This window comes from Epinephelus lanceolatus, chromosome 17 (assembly GCF_041903045.1).
Source record: "Epinephelus lanceolatus isolate andai-2023 chromosome 17, ASM4190304v1, whole genome shotgun sequence".
In the NCBI taxonomy this organism is placed as follows: domain Eukaryota; kingdom Metazoa; phylum Chordata; class Actinopteri; order Perciformes; family Serranidae; genus Epinephelus; species Epinephelus lanceolatus.
Genome location: NC_135750.1, coordinates 27824104 through 27848451, shown reverse-complemented (window position 1 = coordinate 27848451; position 24348 = coordinate 27824104).

The following is a 24348-nucleotide window of genomic DNA, read 5'->3' as shown; positions in this document are numbered from 1 at the left end:
TCACCCCAAGTCAGCTAGGATAGGCTCCGGCTCCCCCAGGACCCTGTTCCAGTATAAGTGGTTACAGATAATAAATAAAGGAACTTACAGCAGACCTGTTGCACAGCGTAATTTACTGTTTTCCTGATCACAAACACAGATACGGTATGTTCTCCTTTGATAATCTAACAGAAAATCTCGCTTTGTGGAAACACAACTACATTTTTATAAACAGAAATAACTGTTTGATGTTTTTAAAAACCCATCCTCTACATTTAACAAATCTTTGTCCAAGCTTATTAAAAAGTCACGCATCACCTCTTGCAAGCTGTTAACCAGGCTGCACTCATCATCTCAGCCATGCCATGGCACATAAACAAGTGTAATATTTGTTTTCTGACATCTGAGGGGAGCTCACGGTGTCTGTTACTGTAACTAATGGCAAAGGACTTGCGCTGCCTTGCGCCCTAACCTTGTCCAGATGGGATGTCTGAACATTGGTTTGGAAAAGTTAAAAATAGTCCGCAAAGTAACACTTCATCTATCATTTCTCGGCCCCTGTGGCAACCAGCTGAAAGAGAACAAACCACGTCACTTTTTTCTCAACAAAGAAGGAGATGCTGGAAGAGCTCTGACATTTACAGGGGTGTTGTTTTCTTTTTTGTGGAGTAAAGAAAAGAAATTGTTAAAGCTTTTAATTCGGACCATCCCGCTTTAAAAATGTCAGATTCAAGCATGTAGAACATAGCAGTGTTTTTTTTTCCAGCATAGTGCAGTGGATTCATTCATTAAATCCAACATGGAACTGGGATTATTTTTCTTTGCTGTTAACACTAACAGCTTGTAGGGTAAAGCACCGCTGCCAAGCTGATTATATTTAAGTAACTGTTAAATTACATGATACTCTAAAAGGGAAAGTGAATCAGGACCATTTTTGTTCTCAACCTTGCTTGTAAGATGACTCAAGCAGAGAGCTGTGTGCACAGGAGTTTCACAGAGGCTCTGTTTTAGCTCAGGTGCTATGGTGATATGTGCCTCAGGCCCGAAAGTATGCTATTTTCAACAGCGTGCATGTCGTGACATATTTTTGATACTTGGTTGGTTGGTTGTACATGCAAAACGGCTGTTGCAGGTGTGTGTGTTCCATGTGTGGGTGTGTTTTAAAGTGTTATCTTGCAAGAGAGAAGGGAGGAAGAGAAAAAGGAAGTGAGAGAGGAAAAGCGAGAGTCGGCTTGAGCTCAACACGGTTCACCACAGATGGTTATTGTTTAGAATTCCAGGGTCATGATCTCATGCTGCGCTCTCCCTCTATCTCACAGACCCTGTAGGCTATGAATTAATCAAACGAAACACAAGCCTTGATATTGTAAGTACTCTCCTATCAGATTACCTACTACAGCCCCTGTCAACAGAAATCGGATTACTTCAGCAATAGGCAGAGACACTTGTGATTATAGTTGCTGCCAGCAGTGCTTTGGAGAAGAACACCAAGTTCAGGAACTAATCTTTAATGCATTCAAGGACATCTGCAAGTGTCTCAAGTCGAGTCTGTGTGACAGAGGTAGACTTCCTTCTCTGTCTTTCTACTGTGTTTACTTTACTGTTAACCAGGGGGGATATCCTGTTGATGCACGCTCTCTTTCTTCCTTCTCTGTCTTCTCAGCCAATCGTAGTGCGCAGTGAGGATGTCAGCAGGAGAAGCCTCTGATAGATAACGCTCCAAAAAAGCCTCTTTGTTTGCACAAGGCGACCAGCAAAAAAAAGCCTTTGATGGGTCCCGCCTGTCACCCACCACCTCACACCTCTCATTATCTCCGTCTCCTCCTCCCTGTGTGTGATCCCCGTGCAAAGCAACGCGGGACTGAAGCGTTTAGCTGCTGTCAGTCAGCGAGAACAGGGCTGTGGAAGAGGACATAGAGGAGCTGTCTTGGCTGACTGCTGGCAAACGAGCCACAGAGGCCCCATTACTTTCCCTGCTTGTCAGGAAGGAGTTAACCCCAGGGGGGGGAGGCCAAACATTAGGCTCAATGGTAACTGAGTGTGTAATTAATGCCGCAATGTGTCCAGTCCCCAGGACCTTCTCAACCTCGGGACCCTTTCTCAGACTCTGGAAGAGAGGGAGAGGTCAGCAGGAGGAGAGGGGGGCATCCGGGCCCCCCTTATGCCACTGCATCTGTCCAGAGAGGGGATATAGTCTCCGTCAGGGCCTCAGGCGAATGACCCTTGTCAGCCATAAAGTTATGGGAGACAACAGATTGGTCTCCGATGACGGATGTGTGGAAGGAGGGCATTTCATAGTCCCATGATTTACACTGACTTGTTCCTAAAACTAGTGATGTTTGGTAGAAAATGGATTTCATGGCTTGACCACAGCATAATTGGCCCAAATTAAATCACTTTGGTAATTGTTTTTGTGTTGTTGCTTGTGAAGCAATTTTCAAATTCCATCCAGTGTATAATTTATGCCAGCTTTTAATGGTCTTTGTTTCAAAAAGCTATTTAAGGAACAGGCATCATTTCGAAAATGTCTGCTTACAGTATGAATAATAGATCCATAGAAATATTTTGGCACAACTGCTGAGGGTAACAAATTACTCTGGCTCTATCTCTCTCTAGACTATTGATATTAAAATAACAGATGGCCCAATCACTGCGACATCAATCAGGACAAATGTTTTTCTTTTTGGTGGGGAGGTTGCTATAAAACAGTTTCTGCTGTACATCAATTTACACATCGTAGATATTGTTAGTTTTGCCTGACTCAGCCGGTTGTTGGAGTAGATGAGTTTGGATGAGTCTGCTTTGGCTTGGGAGGGGCCGCAGGTCATGTCCTGTCCAGAGGAGGAGTGTGTGCAGATAGCTGGAGGGCATTTTGCGTCCATGGAAGTGGTTAGTCTGGCTGCTTCTAGGTGTAAACGTCTTGTTGATGAATGTCCTAACAGCTAAGACTGATCTTATCATGGCTCATATTTTGTTTGGCCCCTTGCACAGATTCCTAAACTTCTCACTTGTTCATTTTTTGGCCGAATCCTACATCTCAGGCCAAAGTAGCTGTGCCGGAGTTAACATCAGCCTCATCGAGACTGTGAGAGCGTTTCTGAGTTGTATAAATAAACATGGAAAGACGTTCATAGAATTACACTTGATCTGGGAAATATTGCTGCCGGCCTTGTCATTCCATGTTTGTTTCAGATGCTGCTAACTGGTGATTAAGTGCATTTTTTGGCCCCGACCGAGATCAGCCAGCCAGTAAACAATAGCGTGATTGGTTGCTTCGTCAGAGTTTGGAGTAAACAAATAACACGCTTTAGTAAGAGACTTGAGCCAGAAAGGAAACTGGCATCTGCTAACCACGGCCTCAAGTCTTGAAGTCAAATGGCCTCCTATGTAGCTCTCCCCACCAGGAATCTTGATGACCAAAAGCCATCTAACTCTCTTGTCAATGGTGGTGAGAGCCGCTCCGCCACATGTGAGCATTCCTGGGGCACCGCGGCCTCGCCACAAGCTCATATTTATCGTGTGTGGTTGAAACGCCACAGAGGAGCCCACAGCCAACACATAGCTCAAGGAACACACACACACACATGCTGTATGCTGTCTGGCCTCGCTCTGCTATGTCTGTCCAGCTCATCTCCTCTGTAATATAGACAGAATCAGCAATATTGTCAATGTCAGCAGTCCAACTCCTGTAAAACAAGTCTGGCAACCATGAAGTCACGATACGAGCAGCCTCCCATCAAGATCAGTGTGCTGTAACTTCCTTTAAGGGTGACCTACCAGGCTGGTACAGGGTAATTACTGCTCTTCTAAGTCTTTTGTATTTTAATTAACCCAAAGTTAATGGAGTTTAATCACTAACACCGAAAAAGTTCCCTGGCTTTACAACACATGGAGTGTGTGTTATAGGAGATATAACGACTGTCAGATTGGTTGTCTCTGACACACACAGGCCATTAGCAGCCAGTAAGAAGTGCAGGGAGTCCTTCCTCTGGGCCCTTTGATTGTGGACTGTCTTAGTAGTTTTAGTGGTGCTCGGCTATTATCATCCTCCAAGGTAACATGCAATGGTGCTTTTATGTCTTCCCTGAACTTTGGACCCAGCTGGATGTGTTTAGAACTGTTATAATGTAACAGAGGTTCAAAAGATTTCACTACCTTCCATTTAGCTCTCCTGCTGACACTGTTGGGCCACTTTAATATGCTTCCACACAGAGTCTGGATCTCATCAAGGCCATATGAGGGAAGGGGGAAAGGTGGGTGGGTTGACAGGGGGGCTGGCTTTACAGGGAGAATCAATGTGATAAAGTACGGATCCATTAGCCGCACTGGTGGTGAAGCCTGACAGATACAACTGGTTTGTGGGCTGATTAGAACAAGTCGAGAGGACGACCTTACATGAGGGACATTACGTTGTGACAACTGCTATCAAATGCGGCGCAAACCTCTGTTTTGACTGGATTTTAGCAGCTTATTTCTGATTTTAGAGTGGGATATTTGACGACAGTAACATTTGGAGTTATTTAAAAGAGAAGCAAGACCAAAAACCACAGTTTCACAGTTTCAGGATACCTCAAAGCCCCTGACTCTACTGCACCAGAGTGTCAAGCCAGGCATGAGTACAGAGTATTTTCCTAGGCTATGGCGTCACTTTCCCCTGGCCTCTCTGGAGAGTGTGGTGGGACGCTGTAAAACTTTACTGAGGGGAGTAGTGCGACATGGGAGTGTCTCACCTCCATTAAAGTCCTTGCCAGGGTGCTGTGGCATTTAAACACTCATAAATAAATAACGGTGAGATCTACAAACCCCTAACATGGAGTTCCCCAGTCTGAGGGGGAACAGCAGGGGGGACTGCAAGGGGTACAACGGAGAGGGGAGGGTCAGTAGAGGCGTACTGGTCTGATACCAAACTAAATTACTCCCAAAAAAACTTTAGCAGTAACCACTAATACCCACTGGCCCTCTGTAGTCGCACAGAGCCTCAGCCAAGCCTCTGCTCCCTGGGAGAACGAGGCCACCAATATAGTCATCATAACCAGGGTGTTTTTCTTACTCTTGTTTTACAGGCGAGGGGTTAAGTCACCAGCATCTGGAGGCCCATGCTGGAATTGAGGGGAGGTCAGCGTAGGAGCAGGCTTTTTCAATACTGTGAAATAAATTGCTGAACCAAATAGTAATGTTGGAGTGGGTGAGGGCAGCTTGCACAATGTAAATGTCAGTCAGGTGTGACATTAATAGCCTATATCCTGCTCTTGGCAGTCTGAGTTTGTGCCTGTTGTTGGGAGAGTGATGAGTGTGTGGATGTGGTGGCCATGGATTAATCTGCTGGCAGGACTGATATACAGAGTGAGAGGAAGAATTGGGAGAGAGTGGCAGAAAGCTGTTAGCAGCAGAGCAGGCTGACATCACCAGGGCTGATACAATCAAAGTTCTGGTTGTAAACGAGCCCACCAGTCCAAAGCAGAGGGGCTGGGCTATGTCAGCTCCCCTCCTGAGGTAATGCACACTGCTGTGAGTCCTGCTTGCTCGGCATGAGGAGGATTTGGAGGGATTTTGGGTGGGCCTTTTCGACGTGGCGTCCCCCCTCGTGTCGAGATAGACAGTGCTGGTGAAGTGAGATTGATCTGACAGTGAGCAGAATGTAGAATGAAGACAAACGAATACCCCTCGCAACACTGACCTTCATGGGTTACACAGAGAGACAGAGAGCGAACAGGACAAGAGCTAGAGCATAGTGTGTTTACCCAGGTGTGTGTTGTAGCTTGCCAGCTGCTCTGGAACAATATTGAAAGCACACTGAAAGCTTAGCTGTATGTACAAACCTGAGCGTGTCTTTTACAAAAATGGCTCAGTTTATTATTTTCTGAAGGCAAATCAAGGCTGGGCTCTCCCTCAGAAACATGCTTTCCTCACAACCCCTGCTCCGCATTCCCATACTCCTACCTCTCCTTATCTTGGTAAGGGAAATTTTCCGCAATTGAGACGATTTAGATATGTATGTTAAGAAAGGAATTACAGTAAGTTTGGTCCAACTGAGCGCAGAGCTTTCATAAAAAAGTTTCAACTGTTTTCCACAGAACGCGTATTCACACTTAAAACTGTTCACTTGAAAAGCACCAGAAATGCAGAGGTGGTTTTGCAGAAAACTTTCTGGCTTGCCTACTCAGTGTATATCTGTAACACTGTGGATTCATATTCCCAACCCCAAATTTTCACTCTGCATGAGAGAAGTATTGCAACAGCTATTGGCAAAAGAGCCTAACTACAAGTTCTTTTTTCACTTCAGTGTATAAAAGTATTAGTATGATAGGCATGCCAGGAAAAGTAAATCCTCAAGAGCTCTGTGCATGCACATACAAGCACGTGCATGCACATTCGCACATTCACAAGTGTGTACTTATAGATGTGTGTGTGTGTGTGCAGACAGAGACAAAATCAATCTCATCAATTCAGTGGGGTATTTCCAGCGAGCCCACTGCTTCTAATTACAATAGACCTTGCAGTCATTGTCCATTTTTTCTTTCTTTCATTTGTCTGCCATCAGCTTCATATGGTTGTAGTTTGCATTAATTCATATGTGGTCCACATTTGTGTTTGTAGCCTCAGTAGTTTAATCTCAGCCCAATCACAACAGAAAGGTACGTTCCGGATGCTTCTAAGAGTCATCCCATTCCTGCCCTCTGGATATAGAAGACCAGCTATATTCTCACATGCCTATGCAATAATAGCATTGCTCAATCATCAGCACCCTGAGCCAGAACACACACATTGTCTTTGCACAACAGAGCACTGCAATATGAAATTGTTTAAAACACAAAGATTAGAAATTGAAATTAGAGTAGCTACGGTTTGCAAACTGAAAAAGTATCCATATGGCACAGGCATAGGCTCTTTACGATAAAGAAAACAATGTACAGAATGTTTTGCATTGCAGGAGGGTTCGAAAGCTGCACACATGGAGGGAAGTCATGCCATCTGCATTCAAAGGAACCTACAAATTAAAAACAAACTTTAGTGCAGGCAGTTTATTCTGCAAAGTATTATTTTTTTAAGTCTTGTATATACATATAGAGTGTGGTGTTCGTAGTATGTCTTCCATATCCCTGCACACAGTCTGTGAGGTCCTGTTGTCCTTGTTCTACTGTATGTCTGGCAGTATGTTCTGTTAAACTCTGTATATTGTCCATCTGCCTCTGCACCAATAGCGCCAAGACAAATTCCTGTACATTTATTTTTCTTGGCAATTAAAGTGTCTTTGCTCCTTTATTCAGAAAGTGGTAGTCAATGCAGCACAGGCCAGAAATGGAATTATTCCTCTGGCCAACAATTGCATTTGACAATGAAAAGAAAATGCAATATCTGTATGATTAGTGGGACTGTACGAAGTCAGTTCACTTTATTGCTCTCCTAATGAGGGCCAATCAGGGCAATAATGAATGTTTCTGGAGCTGGTGTGGTGCCACATGCTGCAAATGTGACAAATTGGCTCTTGTAGTCGGTGCGGTTTTCCACAGGGCTGATGTGACTTGACATTCGAGAGGGTATTCCTCCTTTGGCGGGGACTGTGGAAGATAATGACTGCCATATTACATCAACACAGTGCCATGCCAACTGCTCGACTGATGACACATCCCATGATGCAAAGCTGTAATGCGCTTCCCGTCAATGGTTGTCATACGGCTCTCAATATTGGTTATTTCTCAAGCTGTGTTGTAACAGATAGTTACACAATGATTCTATTTTAACGGGCACAGAGGGAGCTCCAAAGGGATTATGGAGACATTAGTATAGATTTCATGTGTATTTAATTTGTCTTTGTTAAAACATGTATCAATATTAATATGTCAGTCCTGTAATTCTCCTATGACACTGTGTGTATATCGGTTTACCTCGTGTGGTCTTAAATGAGAGAGAAGCCATCAGCAATGAGTGACCCAAATGATCTCACATCTGTCTGACTCAACAGACATCCACGTTCTTTTGGGCGCAAAGTTTTGATTCATCACTTCAGGCAAACAGAGAGGTGTTCACATCAAGAACCAGGATATAGTTTAGCATAAAGTGGTCCTCCATTTAAAATACTGCTGTTAAAGTTAATCCTTAATCACCATGCTCAAATGTCCCCTCATCTGTTGCTGCATCCCACACTAACATTCCCCTGGAGTTGAGGTGATACTCATCTTTGAATTGCAACTGAAGCACAAACAAAGGACCCCAGTGAGCAACATGGTTAATCTGTGTAACAATATATAATAATATATTAATATTTAATACAAAATCCTAAAACTAAGCATAAAAATCATCTGCTTTAGTTCCCTTTGTGTACAGTGACTGAACTGCTGTAATACTGGTATGCAGATTCACTTTTGAAGAGAGTTTATTCAAGGTCTTGTTCCACCCCTGAAAAACTATGCAAAAAAACAAGATTATTCTATTTACTTTACCACATTAATCATCCCAGTGCCCTTGTTGGATTGATTCTCCTGGAAACTATCTGACGTTCAGCATTTTGCTTCCCTTGTGAGCCAGACCGCCATACATTGTTTACTATTGTTAAAGCAAAAATATCTTTCAAACACTGTGGTGAGCTGTCAGATCGTTTTCCTGACTCTTCAATAGTGAATAAAAATCGAAAAATAAAATCCCTTTTCACCTAATGCCTGCCTTTTTTATTGGATATTACCCTGGATTGTCAGGTGTGGGTGGGCTTGGCTGTTCTTCAGCCTATTAGCTTCAAGCCACAGGCTCCCATCTCGCCAGTTTATAAGTCACAGCCAGCCAAGACAAGGTGGTGGTCTAGATTTCCAGAAATCAAAGCAGATTGTTGTAAATCGTGATCATCACTTCCTTTCTGCATCCAAGGAAAGCATTTTGGAGGTGGTAGGAGATTATTCTACCAGACGCTGGTGTAATGTAGTATGTTTGGCTTTACCTATCCATCTGGAACGCATTACACAACACAAGGTACACACTGTCATGGCAACATGGGCAACATGGTCTCAGGACCACAGCCAGATCATTGAGGTCGACGCTCAAAGAAAACAACTGATGTCACTCAAAGTGTGGAACAGAGCAGCCTGCTGCACTTTGCCAGGTACATTTCAGATTAGTGAGAGGATCAACACTTGTGCAGAGTGTTATCTTCTACACGCTCATGCAGTAAACGCACGACAGTACTGCAAAGTTACATATAGTAACTGCTAAATTGTCTAGCTCAGTGGCTGTGGTGAGTCCCTGCTGGGTCCTGTTGGGAAGGGGCCACTCTGTGGTTAATTAGCGGGCAGTGATTTTGCCCCAAGAGGGCCAGGTCGGCCCACCAGTGAGCTCACTTCCCCTCGTCTTCACACTCACATGCACGGCCGCTCCCCAGCTATGAGTCAGCCTGTGGAGAGGGAGAGAGCGAGAGACAGGAAGTCATTTTACCCGCATCGGGCCCATCTCCAGTCTCATCGCCTGCCAACTCTGAGTAGTGTGATTACAGGCGAAACTGATTAAAACAAAACAACTTAGCCTAGTACACCCCCCAACTCCTCTACACATATACAGTACACATACACATACACACACATGCACACACAGTCAGGAGAAACAGGATGTTAGCAGGATCCTGGACGTGATCTTTTTAGACTCTAATGGCATCCTGATGGAACACAGGTGCCTCCTGAGAGTTGCAGCACTTACACTGAATACACATGAGATGACTCAGTGCCCGCTTTCCTGGTTTAATCATTTAATGATTATTATGTCTTTAGGTATTTCCTCGTGCTCATGCTTTGGTACCGCTCAGGAGCTTCAGTCTGGTTTCTTACAGACAGAGTTAAAAGAGTCGATAATAAAGTGATGAGAAAGCAGCTCTCTGTGGCAGCCACATAAACATGCCTCTGACTTTTAAAGGATTTTCCCTGAGACATCGGATGCAGGTGCTCTGCAGAGATCAAAGAGGCCAAGTAAAACCTACTTAGTTTGAGAACTCCAAGAGAGCTGATTTATTCAGCCGGTCGCACTGTAAAAATACCCTGTAGTTTGGTTGAAAACCTCCAGCTAATGATGTTGTATTCCTTCAGAGCAGTTAAACACGATGATGCATTTTCTTTCACTGTAATGGAAAAAAATTCCCTTGGCATAAACATAACCTGGTCACCTGTGTTGTATTTCTACTCTTTATTAATGGCTGAGCATGGAATGCACCATAATTTTGGGCGTCAGATCTGATACCTTGTCCTACATTTTCTTTCAAAAATACAGTGCATCATAGCACATATGGCTTTAATTATGAGTTATGCGGTACTTAGAGCATGCATTAATATACTACAGTACCTATCATTGCCATGTGCTCAAGGCTGGGGAATTTTGCATTTTGGAAAGTAAATGGAATGCACTCAATGAACGCAAAAATGTCACACACTTCTTTTTTCATTATGTCTCCAATGACCCTGCCACACCATCTACAGTATGGTTTTTTTTTACATGGCATTTTAGCTCACACTGTAGAGCAGAGAATTGGGTCAGAAATGGACCACTTCCAAAACGCAGTGAACATTTGCTGTTCGCTCATCAAATCCACCAAACATGTGAGTCCAACCCAGAGCAGTGAACCAGTGAGGGTGAGGAAACCGGCAAACAAATAAGGCTTTCACTGGAAAGCCTCACCATTGCCATGGGAACTGTGTGTTTTACTGCGCAAATCAAACATAATAAAGTATAATGAAGTGGGTTAATACAAGTGTACAGTACTGCAGTAGACCGGAGTGCATCAGAGCAGGGCAGAGAATGGGGCAAAAAGAGCCAAAGCGAATCTGGGTTTTAGCACAGAGACACAGAGGTTGCATTAACCAAAGATTTTCCATCCTTGACTGATTTTTATTTTTTTATTCTTTTATTAACAATGGAAAAATCTGAAAGCCATCTGTCATTGTGAAAGATTAGAACACTTAGGGGGATCTACCATAACTTTCTTGTGTGTTGCTAACAGTTAGCCCTGTCAAAGTGCGTTTGCTAGCGGACTCTCACAAACTGTCCCTGGTGCTGAGCTCCCACTCCCACTGCAGTGTCATGATGAACAGAGTGAGAACTGGGCAAGCATGGGCCAAGTGAATCAGAATGCAACTTTACAATGAAATGAGATTTTACCCATTTTAAATGGTAAAAAATTAAAGAAGTCATGTTCAGCAACACCTCCACAGCTGAAGCATTAAACATCTGCTGTTGATTTTTCACTTTACTGCCCAAAATATAGAAAAAAAGAGAGAGAATGACATGGTGGAGGATGAAGAACAAACATGTAGCAACTGATAATGTTTATCAGCTAGTGGCAGCTAAAATTAAAAAAATGGGTAATAATAGATAATGATATAATTTTTATGACCTTATCCTTCAAAATGATGAACAGCAAGAAAGTCTAACATAACCTCTGCAAAGACATAGGGACTTATCCAGCAAAAATCCACACACACACGTGTTACTTTTGCCCACATTAGCATATGAAAGTTGTTGTGCTGATGCATCTATGTTGAAATCGTGTGTTGTGAAAGCCTTCCCGAAACTTCCAAGTGACATTTCATGAGAAGTTAAACTCTGAAAATATGACATCAACACTATAATCAAAAGGACCTTAAAGGACATTAATCACATAATATGATGATCATCTGGTTCTCAGTCCCATCCCTGGGGTGATATTGCTATGCCAGTTGTGACTCTTGGTTTTGGCAAAAGTTGAGACACCATTATTTTTGACCTGTCACTACATGCTTGATTTTCCACTGAATCAGTGGATTTACTGTCTCATTGCATCACAGGCAGCAGGATGGCAGAACCAGCCCTGGTGATGGGAACATTTAGGCTCAAGCAATGGTGGCACGCACTGGCACTGCTGGATTTATTTTTAACCAGAAACCTCACAGTGGTATGTCACTGTGCATACTGTACTTTTTCTACATTGTGACATCCTCCTGTCTGCTCTTTCCATTAATGCATGCTTTCAACATGCTGCTCATTTACAAACTTGCTCTTCAAAGCAAACATTTAAAGTTCCTTGAAATAGTCCAAACCATGCCTCCCATTCTCTGCAAAAGAAAAATCCTCTCACTGTAATGTTAAGCAGCTTTTTGAACTAGGATTTATCCTCTTGCTATGTTTATGCCAAGTACTTGGAGTTGGCTTCCGTATGCACAGTTCCTGTATGAGCATCTGTCAAAGAGGCCATAAATAACTTTTATTCAGTGCTGAAACAGCTTTTCCTCCTAGAGGCTTCCAGTAGATAAATGCCTTGAACAAACTCACAACTCTGAAGCAGTGGCATGAACAAACACAAATATGAAAAAACACATGTACCTTTAACCCTAACGTTCACCTGTGTGCTCTCCACCCAACACTGTGCTCACACATTTCACTCTCTGTGCTCACAAATCTAGATACACCCTTCTTCACATGTAGTGATAATGAAGCTGGATAGATTCCAGGCACTCCTTCAACAATGCTTTATATTGTACTCAGCGCTACTATATAGAGCAGTTGAGAGCATGAGGCTCACAGACCTAAACACTGCAAACATAAATGAGATCAGTCTCCTATGGATGACATGCACCTAGTCATTACAGAGCTTAAGGATCAGAGCTTTAGCTTTGTTCTCTTGTCATGGTGTTTTAAGGCTGAGATCCTCAAGACTGTGAGCTGTGTCTTCTAATGAGGCCTCCTCACCTCAAACACCCACCCAGTCCCATATCATGTCAACATACCACATCTAATGGTCACCCCAGGGATGAGTGGATTTTCTGCCTGATTTGTCCCCAATGCAGCCTCCTGTAACTGCTTGTATCCCCACTGAGTGAATGTTTCACAGACATACTCATAGGGAGTTGACACAGGACGACACATAACTCGCACTACAACACAAACTGTTTTACAACGAAGGGCGACCTGGAGGTGAAGCGCTGCTGAGAGGATTAGGGGTAAATAGGGGACACAAAGCAGCAGCTAGCAGTGCAAATATTGCGGTGAGAAGGAAAGCAGGCTTGCACGATCATTACCTGCAAGGATTGAACTTCTTGTTTTGACACGCAGTGCACAATGCATACCCCAGAAAGGAATACAGGAGACATGAGGGCCATGGTGAAGGCTGGAGTGATTGAGCACCTCCAAACAATGTACAGTCACCTGAGTATACACAAAGAGTGAAGAGTATGCAGTAGCCATCTATTTACTGTCTTTTGTCTGTTTCCACATGGTGCACAAGTTCATGAGGACGCAAACTGAGACCGGATATTAGTTTTTCTTCTGACTATGTTCACACACCAAAAGACATCTGCTGATGATGACCATGATATACAATCATAAAAGCTGAATAACAGCTGCTAAATCAACCTTGAGGTGAGATTGTTTTGTCAGCGTCTCTTTCAAGAAGCAAACTTTTGCTTTGAAACTTAACTTTTAAGCCCTGAGGTGCTGTGTCCATGGAAGCATTTTTTGGGAGGCCAGTTTTTTTTGTTGTTTTTTTACGACTGTTTGCAATGGGAGCGTTGCATATTTACACTACCTTACAAACACCAACAGTGTAACAAGGCACTGAGTAGGAATTCTACACTGTGCTCATCAATGTCACAGGACAAGCCACAGGGTTGCCACTTGCCAGGTCCTCTTATTAGCCGTGACTTTGGGCTTGTTTCTAAAGTGGAGTTGCTTATTTGGGCTTCCCCTCTAAACCTCCCCTTTCTCTCTCTATATATACGTCTAATAAGTTATTTAAACGCATGATAGTATGTCGGACTGCAGTCGCTTCTTTTGGGCTTGTTTCCATAGCCCTGGTTGCTTGTTTCTCTCCCAAGATCTGACAACACTGACAAGCCGGCCAGCAAGCAACAACAACAATGGTGGCATCCACAGGATCACGGGGAGTGCGTTGTGTTTGGACCCAGGATCATAAAGAATATCCGTGCCTCTATGATGTGTCGTCTCCAAGTTTGGTGACGTCACTGCGTTATCTGGGTCTCTGTTGGCAAGTGCTCGGTGGAGAAATCTTGCGGTGCGCACACACAGGTCGTAACGTAGTTGGCAAGACTCCCGCTGACAGAAACACACGTCGCCAGGTATGAACACTTGAAAGATTACGATAGTCTCCGCAACTCAAAATCAGGGTGAAAATCATGTAATGTGAACTAGGCTTTACACGAACAAGAACAATGGAGAAGAAATCTGTTAATATACTGTATTTTCGTATATGTTTCCTCTCATTAACACACACAGACTGGGTCCATCCTCTCTCCCTCCATCCTTCTGCCTTCACCTCATCCTGACCAAGTACTCTCCCTTGTGCTGCTGCGAATATTCCATATCATAGCAACCAGACACAACCAAAGTGTCTCAGCTGAAAAAAACGATGCACCTCAAAAGGACTCTCAAATGCTCCTAGATGGGTATTTTCTGAGGAGCACCTGGCATTTTCAGTTGGGAAAAGACACTTTGGTTGCCTTAAAAAAGTCCAAAACAAAAGGCTAGCAGAACATCTACAATGCCATGACATGTGAGCGACTCCATCTCTAGATGAAGATCATGTGCATGTGAAATGATCAAAAGCTCCAAGACAACTACTAAATGAACCTTGAGGTGACACTGTTTCGTCAATATTAAGTCATAATTTTCGAAATAGTGGAGGAACAGTGTTGAGAGGGAAACTTTATCCATAACCTTACAACAGTCCTACTTAAAATGATATCAAGATGTATGATCCATTATATATGTTAAAACAATGTGTAATTTATACAGTATGTAAAGAGTACTTTGCAGAAAACCCCATCTATAGCAAAAAATTGATAGGAATAGGTTGAGGTTGTTTATTTCCCCCTTTTTTTTTTTTTGCTTTTGTCACACAACGTATGTAACAAACTCTAACTGCAAATACCTCCACCATATTTATCATTGTTCCATACATGATGTAAATTAGCTGTTCATATACTTTTTGTGCTACCACACAAACAACAGCAGTTTACTTTGAAGCTGTACCACATGTGACAGACATAACAATGGCTAAAGCCAAATGTCAATACATACTTTAGTTCCACAGATATCTACGTATGTAGGATCTGTAGAAAACAGGACACGATATTTATAACAGAAGTGGTCTGCTTTCCATCTGTGGTCCATTGGTAGTCCAAGTTGTAGTAACAAATCACGTTTAAGCAGCAGTTTATCAGTCTGTGTCGAGGGCAAAAGAGGTGGAACACATTGGCCGCAATGCAATCTCGGAACCCCTCTGCTACCGTCTATTCAGTCCATATTTGACCAGGAATAAAATCTTAAAAATCAAGACTGCCCTGGCTGAGACAGGCAACAGTACAAATAACATGGCTGCAGACAGTAACACAAACATCTGATAATTTAAAATGATAATAAAGAACATTTAGAAAAACTTCAAATGCATCCAATGAGACCAGCTCTCATGAGTCAGATTAAGTTCGCAGCTGATTTCAAGCCAAGGGAGCAGCATACTTGTATGCCCTTTTTCCCAGTTCACTGGGGACTTCAGGAACAGTTCATAAGAATAAGTCCTGGAAGCGAAGACAGTAACTTCTTATACTTTTTTGGAGAACGTAAATCCATAGGTTAGGGTTAGGGTTCTGAATATGAATGTGCCATCTGACAATGTTTTAGCTTTTAATGAGCCTTTTTTCACATTCTTATGCAGATATCTGTTTATAGAGATTAGATAAAATGACAGATGCATGAAAGAAGAGGTCTTGGCCTGGACATCCACCGGCCACACCAGAACCCCCCAGATATTGGTCATTGCCCCCAGAGGCTTATCATTGTCATACCAATAGCCAGTTGGCTAAGAGACTTGCACATTGCCTACAATACATACATGTCCCTACATAAACTGCACTGTACCCTTGGTACTAATGGTGTCCTGTCCTGTGCCATGTGTGTGTGTGTGTGTGTGTGTGTGTGTGTGTGTGTGTGTGCGCGCGCATGTGCTTGCCAAAGTCACATTGCATGTAAATGTGTTGGCTGATAAGGGTGATTCTGATTCTGCCCCTAATGGATTTCACTAATTATATTTTGTAACCAGATTACTGTTATCCAGTTACATTAACTTCACAACTCTGAGAATAAGAATAAAGGGGACTGTATGGCCTGAATGACCAGCAGCCTCAAATGAGATATAATGACAAACACTCAAGCTTGTTCTTCAGTTGTGAAACAGAGACCCAGAGGATGCAGAGTCCAGGCCTAATAGCCAAAGAGACTGGGCTTGGCTACAGCCGCTAATTTGTACTATAGTGGTCATTACTGAGAGACATCAGCCAGCTGTGGTGTACTGCTGCTTATCTGGAGGTAATGAGAGGTAACATGGGTGTAATGTGGTTCCATGCGCGCATATTTGTCTCCACATCCAGAATGTCTCTTGACTCTCCCTCGCTCTCCTTTCTCCCTCTGTCAAATAAATCCTCTGTGGCTGTTTTGAAAAATCCCTCCACTTTTTTTTTCTGCCAAACATTCTTTCTCCCTCTCTTTCTCCTATTCCTCATTAAACTCGCAAAAAAGAAAGCGTGTTTAGTGCAAGCTTAGGGGCCCCCCTTGCTCAGTTGTGGGAAGGAACTGTAACAGTTAATGGAGGGAGGTCTCGCCCAGGGAGTGAAGACACCCACATTCAGCATACACACACACACACACACATACAGATCAGAGAGTAACAATGCTTTTGGGTGATGTCAAAGGCGGCGGATGAATGGAACATGTCTCCAGGAGCAGCAGGAGTACTGATGGGACTCATGTGATGGAGGGGAGAAGGAGAGAGGAATAGCCCAAGGAGACATGGCGCTTGTCTGGCCTGTTTCCCGGCCTCCTGTGTTGGAGCATGAAAAGGAGCAGGTCGTTTACACCCCAGTGAAAAAAAGCCACCATAGCCACAGCAGCACCTGGATGTTATTTGGGCTAATGGACTCGGGGCTTACTCAATAGTAATCAACTTGGGGGGGCTTGTCGCTTTGTTTCATGCGCCACCTTTCTCCAGCACTCTTTGTCTTACACAACTTTTCTCTGCACTTTTTTCCCTCCTACCTGCTCCCACCGGCTCCCTCCCTGTCCTTATCTCTCCCCACCCTCTCCTTTCTCCCTCTCATGTGTTTATTTTATTTTGCGGAGAGCCGTGTTATGACAAAGACTTCACTCCCCGGATGTATGCAGTCAGTGCTTGTGTCATGCCCTTATGAGGTATGGGGGCCCTCACAACTCTGCCAGCCCCACCCGGCTTGCCCTCCCCAGGCAGAGAGGGCTGGGAGGAGGGGCTGGAGGAGGGTGGAGGGGGTGACTCCTGCCCACACCCTGTCCTGTCCTGCCTGGCGTTGATGGAAACTTCACGCACACACAACCACATAAGCAGATAGAGGATAGCGAGATTCACCCAGCAAGATTCTGGTCTTTTTTTCTTTCTCTTTTGTTCTCATGGACAGTTGAAAATGCTGACATGAGACTTCCTGGCATAGTCCATTTTCCTGTCTCGCTGCTATTACCTCATTCATACATGCTTCAAAATGGCTCAGGATTGTTTACCATCCATCACAAAGTCCTGGAGGGCTAAAACCTTTAGCTGAAGTCATGTGAGGCTCGATAGCTGCGTAGCATAGTTTATCATGTAGCAGACTCATTTATCCTCTGCCGGTTCTTTTCATTCAAATCACCAGAGGGTTATTTTTAAGTGAGAATGCATGCCTTTTGCCGCCGAGTGTTTTCTATTACAGCATTTCATTCTCAATGGCTATCTCTTTCATCCTCCTTTACAAAAATGGCAAACACATTTCTTTGTTCACCATGAAATTCACTTCATTTGTCATATCATGTAAGAATCTCTCACCCCGAGACACAAAGAGCACAGTGAAGGGCGATTCATGGTCTCTGCAGACAGCAACTTATGAATGGATTCAAATGGAAAGCTGAGGCGAAATAATGATATATCAAATCCCCCCAGAATCATCCTGTAAAAATATTTTGTTTCTCACTTCTTCCTCACTTAAGTGGCGAGACAGCTGGTTGATCTTAAAACCGAAGATGCCACCCAAGACATACCACTCAACACGGACCCTGCAGAGCGCTGTTTAAGGGGAAACAAATGGGACTGTACATGAAAAATAAACCCAGTATGATAAAAGTTGTCAAATGTGTTTCCATCCGTCCCATCTTCTCTCCCTCTTTTGCTTGAATGTGAAAAAGCCCAAAGCAAAATGTTACATTTCATCATTTTTCCATTCTTTAATTTTCACCACAAAGCCTGACATGTTTTAAGAGGTGCAACCTAATATTGCCTGAACTCCAGGACCTACCACAAAGATCTCTGGGTAAATGGGAGGGAAGGAAGTGCACAGACAGGAGGACGGGCGTGGATGGAAAAGTGCGCAGTAACTTGGCTGCAGCACACCCTTAAGTAACAACACATGGCAGTGGAGGAATTCCACATTCACGGACACTCTACATGAGCAAGAAGGATGGGAAAGGCTGTCCGGCTGCTCACACCGAGCGTCCGACTGGTTCCGAATGGGAAGCTGATAAGGCTCTGCCATACCTAATTCCTTTCCATGCTCTCATCCTGGGTAGGCATCACAATGGGCATGATTCATGGGGGTAATTCCGCCAGCTACTGACTTGGCTCCTGCCTGCATTTGGGAAGAATGTGACCTCACAATATGCCTCTTTCAGGCCCATCCCTGTCTGACTTCGACCAGCCTCTCCTTGAAGCTCTCTTCTGTTAGAGACTGCAGAGTGAGGACAAGGGAATGTAGCAGAAAGGCAAGGAAGAGAGGCTAAGTTGAGGGGGAAAAAAAATCTTGCAAACATACTCCTCCTTCCCCATCTTCTCTCTTCCTACATCACTCTCTCCTTCCCAAGTCTAATAACTAAATGATGTGCAGTGAAGAGGGGAATTTAAAACAATGAACTTGAGAGTCAACCACCGTGACAACCACAGAGACGAGTCCTGATTGCACGGGGGAAGTTGTAGGTGTGATGCCTGTTTTATGTTTCCATATATCAGCCGGAGAGACTACCACAAGTCTAGCCTAAGTGGTGATCTGAACAAGAACACGTGATGCAAAACAGTGTTTTGTAACATGAGACCTCTGAGGCACTCTCTATCTTGTACTTAAACAAACTGCAATCATTGTGGGTAATTATTTAGCTGTATTAGGCCATTTGAAGCTCGGTTAATTCCTGGTTACATTCCATCTGTCACAGATACAAAGGCCCTTGTCTTTATCTGCAGTCAGTGCTGAAATATAAATTACTCTGTGGAGTGGCTGAAGCAAAAGTAAGCCTACAATGGATGGAACATAAAAGTGCATAATCACAATTGCTGCCAATAGCGAATTAAGGAAACATGTGGTCTTAAAAAAAAGCCTTAAAAAACGATAAGGCTATAATAGTATTCCTTAATGGCCTTGGCCAGTGCGTTCTTCATTTCTAACAAGATTAATTGAGCAGCCACAAGACATGTAAACCTGAACAAGGTATACATTTGTTTTTTAATTGAATCAAGGCTTAAGGCTAAATGTTAGGCAATCACAAACTAATTTAAACTGAAGAGGGGGCAGGAATATATCTTCAATAATGTAAATGTTATTCTCTAATCAGTGGCGCCACTGCCAACATCTCTTCCCCCTTACTGGCCCTTGTAGGCTGACATTACTGTTTTGAAGAGGTTGTGGCATACTCTACTAAGCTACTGCAGAGCTAGTAATATCTTGTAAACGTAGACAATGTAAGGCATCCATTGGTAGCATCCATGTTGGCATAGCTTTTCAGGAAAGGGGATAAATAACACTCCAAAGATGTGCAAAATATTGGCGAGGGAACAACTGGCGTGGCCATTTTCAAAGGGGTCCCTTGAACTGTCACCTCAAGATATCTGAATGACAATGGGTTCTATGGGCACCAACAAGTCTCCCCTAAAATTAAGAAAGCTTGTTCCCTATAAATGTTTTGCTGCTTACAATCAATGTACTTCTTCAAGTTAAACATATATTTGTCTTTTTAAGGAAAAGAACAACCAGCCTATTTGAAGAACAGTGAATCACCTAACATGTAAACATGTATAGGTGCAGAACACATTAAAACAGAATTGTTGTGGTGCTCAAAATGTTGGCTGTACTGGGATTAGTCTATGGACATCAGATAATTAGCTGTAAGGAAAAGGATGTAAAAGTATATCAGTATGTGATTCCTTAACTCTCCATATTGACATAGTTTTTTAACTAGCCTATACTTCAACAGCATAATCAAATTTCTGAAATTCAGTTATGGCTTTTGGTTTTGGTGTACCACCCCAAGATTTTCAGTGGCCCCATCTGGCCACCCCTATGACATATTTCTGGGGGCGCCACTGCCTCTATTGTAGAATGTATGTAATTTGCAAGCACATCAGGCTTAACCCTAGTCATCAACGGCTCTTTCTTGGCTGTAGATCTCAGAAATATGAGTTATTCTACCTCTTTAAAAAAAAGTTCAGAGAAAATAGAATAATGCCTCTGCGGTCCAATAAATCTCTTTTTTATTCAAGCAATTCTCCCCTTCCCCATTTAACTTCGCTACAGAGGAAAGTGGCTTTACAGACCTGCACCATCATCAAACGGCGAACACACATGATCATAAACACGTACAATCTGGCACAAGTAATGGCATGCTCACACTGGCACACACACTCTCACACCACACACATAAAAGGGCGTTGACACATACACGTTCGTAAGCAGAGGTGGTTTTGTCCTGTCACCCTCCTTAACATCCTGCTGCAGTCTGCCTCATAGGAGGAGAAAATATGGTGTGATGTCACCTCTGGCATGGCCCCGGTGTCTGAAAACTTTTCATGCGCCGCCCAAATGAATGAGAGGCAGACATTACTCAGAATAAGAGTGGAGACTATCTGTTCTCCAAAGTTAAAGCTGGTATTTGTTAGCGTGGAGCACTGCCAGAGCTGGGCCACTGTCTGTTGACTGCAGATCAACACAAAGTAGATCACATCATTCAGACTCCACAAAACATCCTCAGTTTGTAGCTGTGCCACTCTTCCCTGTCACTCTTACTGGCAGGGGTCACTCTGCTCCACCAGCATCACCGGTACTCCTAAAGCAGCCCGGCGGCACTGTCTGAAAACCACCAAGTGGGGTTAGTCATAATAGAGCTTCATCTGGCCATCAATCTTCATGCTCTCCCCCTGTTAGCAGCACGGACCGCGTCTTGTGTTGCAGTTAAAAGCCTTGGCACTGCTCTACCAGCCCTGTGATAAATTGATTGCTCTATGAAGCCTGTGGAGAATGTTTGGAGATCCCGATCCATCCTTGCTGTTTGTCACTGTGCATTAGCAGTGAGTGAGGGGATTCCTGAACCCTGACTCATAAGCTCCCTGGGCAAGCACCTTTCAAATAAATTTTTTAGCAAGGAACGTTGACTGGAAATGAAAATTGCAGACTGATTTGGAACATTCTGATATATTTTCCAAAGTCTGAGTGAAAAACAAAAGCCAGAGGCATTTCAGGCAAACAATGTGTCAGCAGTAGAAAGAAATAGGCTATTGAAGCACCAATAAAATAATAGTTTTTGGGCTATTTATCAATTGCACGCAGTCCCTGCTTTTCATCTCCCAGAGAAGCAAAGGGGAATGCTCGCCCAAGTCTGCTCCTTTCTCTTGTTTCTCAAGTCAGTCTTGTTCCAACTATTGTTCCTAAAACTGCATTTTTTTTTTTTTGGCAAAAATACATCTAAGTCAACACAAAAAAATATGGTGGCGACATTACGCTTGACTCATTTCTTTGCTAAAACATGCAGGGCATTCCTGACTGTCACAGGCGTATTTTTAATTGTTCTGCACAATTATAAAAGGCCTTTATTTTTGTGTTTTTCTGTGAGCTTTTACTTTGTTTAAATATTTGAATTTAACATTTCAACATTACTCTGTGATCCTCAGTTCAGTGTTCCATGCGTGCCTTCAAATCTAGATCAGATATCATTGTTATCTCACCCGTCTTTATTGCTGTATCAACATATCTATTCCAGCTGACAGGTCTATTGAACTGTGAGGTCAAATAACAGAACGGAAGAGTGCTTTTCTCACTCATGAGAAAGTACACTGATCCTGTGGGTAGCACAGAGTTGATTCTCAGCTAAATCCATTCAGCGTTACTATTTTGGTGATGTCTAGACGTAAAAGCATTTAACTAGGGACCAAAAGCCACAGCAGGGTTCTGCAAAACTGGACTAGACTTTGACCAGCCAGAAAACACTGAACTAAGTGCTGGGATAAAGCAAGTGTCTGCTATTGATTTCCTGCCAAGCACCTTGCAGGGTGTATATCTTAACTCCAGAGATAAAATATGGTTGATGAGGTCATGTGTTTACTTCCTGTAATGTCTTTGTGCTGGGGAAAAGATTGTCTGCAGTCATAAAATGTTTATATTAGTGCCCTTTATGGGATGTTCCTTGTATATATAATTGTTCGCAGCGCCATAAAAAACAAGGCCGACAAAGTGCAAATTAAGGGGTTTGTGGGGGTACTGACCACCTATTTTCCACACTCCAAGTCACAACATCTGTAAACAGAGTAAATGTGTTCAAGCATCAACACACCCTTAACTGTGACCACAGATGATGTAATTTTAGGGTAATGAGCATTTGGAGCTGAGGGACAAAAGCTGTGCATTTGATTAAAAATGGAGGTTGTTTATTATTTTCATGTAAAACTTTTGTCCCCTAGAAATTCATTATTGGCACAGTAAACAAAATATACCAAGACTTGGACTCCCAAGCTATAGAAATTTAACTTCAAATTGTATTTTATATGAAAATTAAAGATGCATTCAATTTTTGAGAGTTCATAGCGTAGCGTAGCAAAAACTATTAAAGAAAAATGTCCACATTTAAAATATAGTCTCTCTGTGATGATGAAATAGTTTGGGTGCTTTTTTTAACAGCTTTTGTGAATCATCACTGTGATTATGCCGACTCCAACATTTCCCTTTTGGGGCTTCCTCTGCTTCCTGCAGCTGCTGAGTCAGTCTCAAACCTCGACTGTACACTTCCCCATGTATGCATTCATAAAGTGGCACCATTTATGCCTGATGGGCCATGATGGACAGTGGAGCATGGGACACGTCAGGGCTTCAGTATGTTTCAAATGAAGTACTTGTTGGATTGTTTAACAGCGTCTGAGACTGTGCTTCCCAACACCTCTCTGATGTCAGAATTGGCGGGTGTGCATCTCAAACTAATGTAACTTTCCAAAACTGTCAATCTGACTGACACCCCTACTTAACAGAGGGATTGGGAGGCAGTGAAATGCAGCCAGGAGAAGGCTACGGATGCCTTTGAGGCTACATCCACGCTAATGCATTTTTGTTTTGAAAATGCTATGTTTACACCTAGCGTCCACACTAGTCTCCTAAAATAGAGACTTTTAAAAACACTGCCGACCCTGCTTCAGTTTAAAAAACTCTAGCATTGTGGTGTGGTCTGGATTGGCCAGAAAAAGGGGGCATTCTATATTGCTCATTTTTCTTTTTGATTTTAGTACCGCTGGATGCAGTGTGCACACAATCAGGACATGCCACGTTCTCATAATAATATACCCTGAACTTTAACCCTCTTTCCCATATATTCATGATGATGGAGAAGCACACAAAACAAAATACCAATCACCGAGCTCACCAGAGATAGAGATCAACCCTGAATGCTTTGCTGTTGTTACTTTGCAATGTATGCATACTTCATTTTATATACTATGAACTGGGACACACTCGATCTTTTTCTGGCATACTAAATAGTATGGTAGTATGAGTAAAGGAAAGCACAGAGAGAGTTTTGAAAACAATGATGCAGACCAACGTGTTCGCTTCCTGATTGGGTCTTATTAGCCACGACGTTTTTTCTGTTGCCTTCACCATCTTATATTAATGACTTACTTTCAGTTACAATTAAATCTCATTAGCCAAAGCACAGAAATCTCTGGTTTTACTTTTTGTCATTGCTGTTCTTCCTCACTATTTTCAGCAACTAAGCAACCAACCAACAGAGTAGACAATCTACTTCCTGTTTACACCGATGCAAGTATGCCAACTGTACAAGAGCGGTCATGTGGTATGCGTTTTCAGGTGGCTTAATATGGACGGAGAGTATTTCTGAAACAATGCTAAAGTGCTCGTGTATACAGAGATTGTTTGAATTTTAAAACACGTTCACATTACGTGAAGTATGGTACATGGTACATAACTGTGGCTAATATGTTAAATATCACACAAATTGTTGTCTGTGCATTTTGACAGTATTTGAACCATGATGATGTGTTGTTACTTTAGGTCTTCTTTTGCTGTGTAACTTAGGCAAGTTAACAACGATGTCACA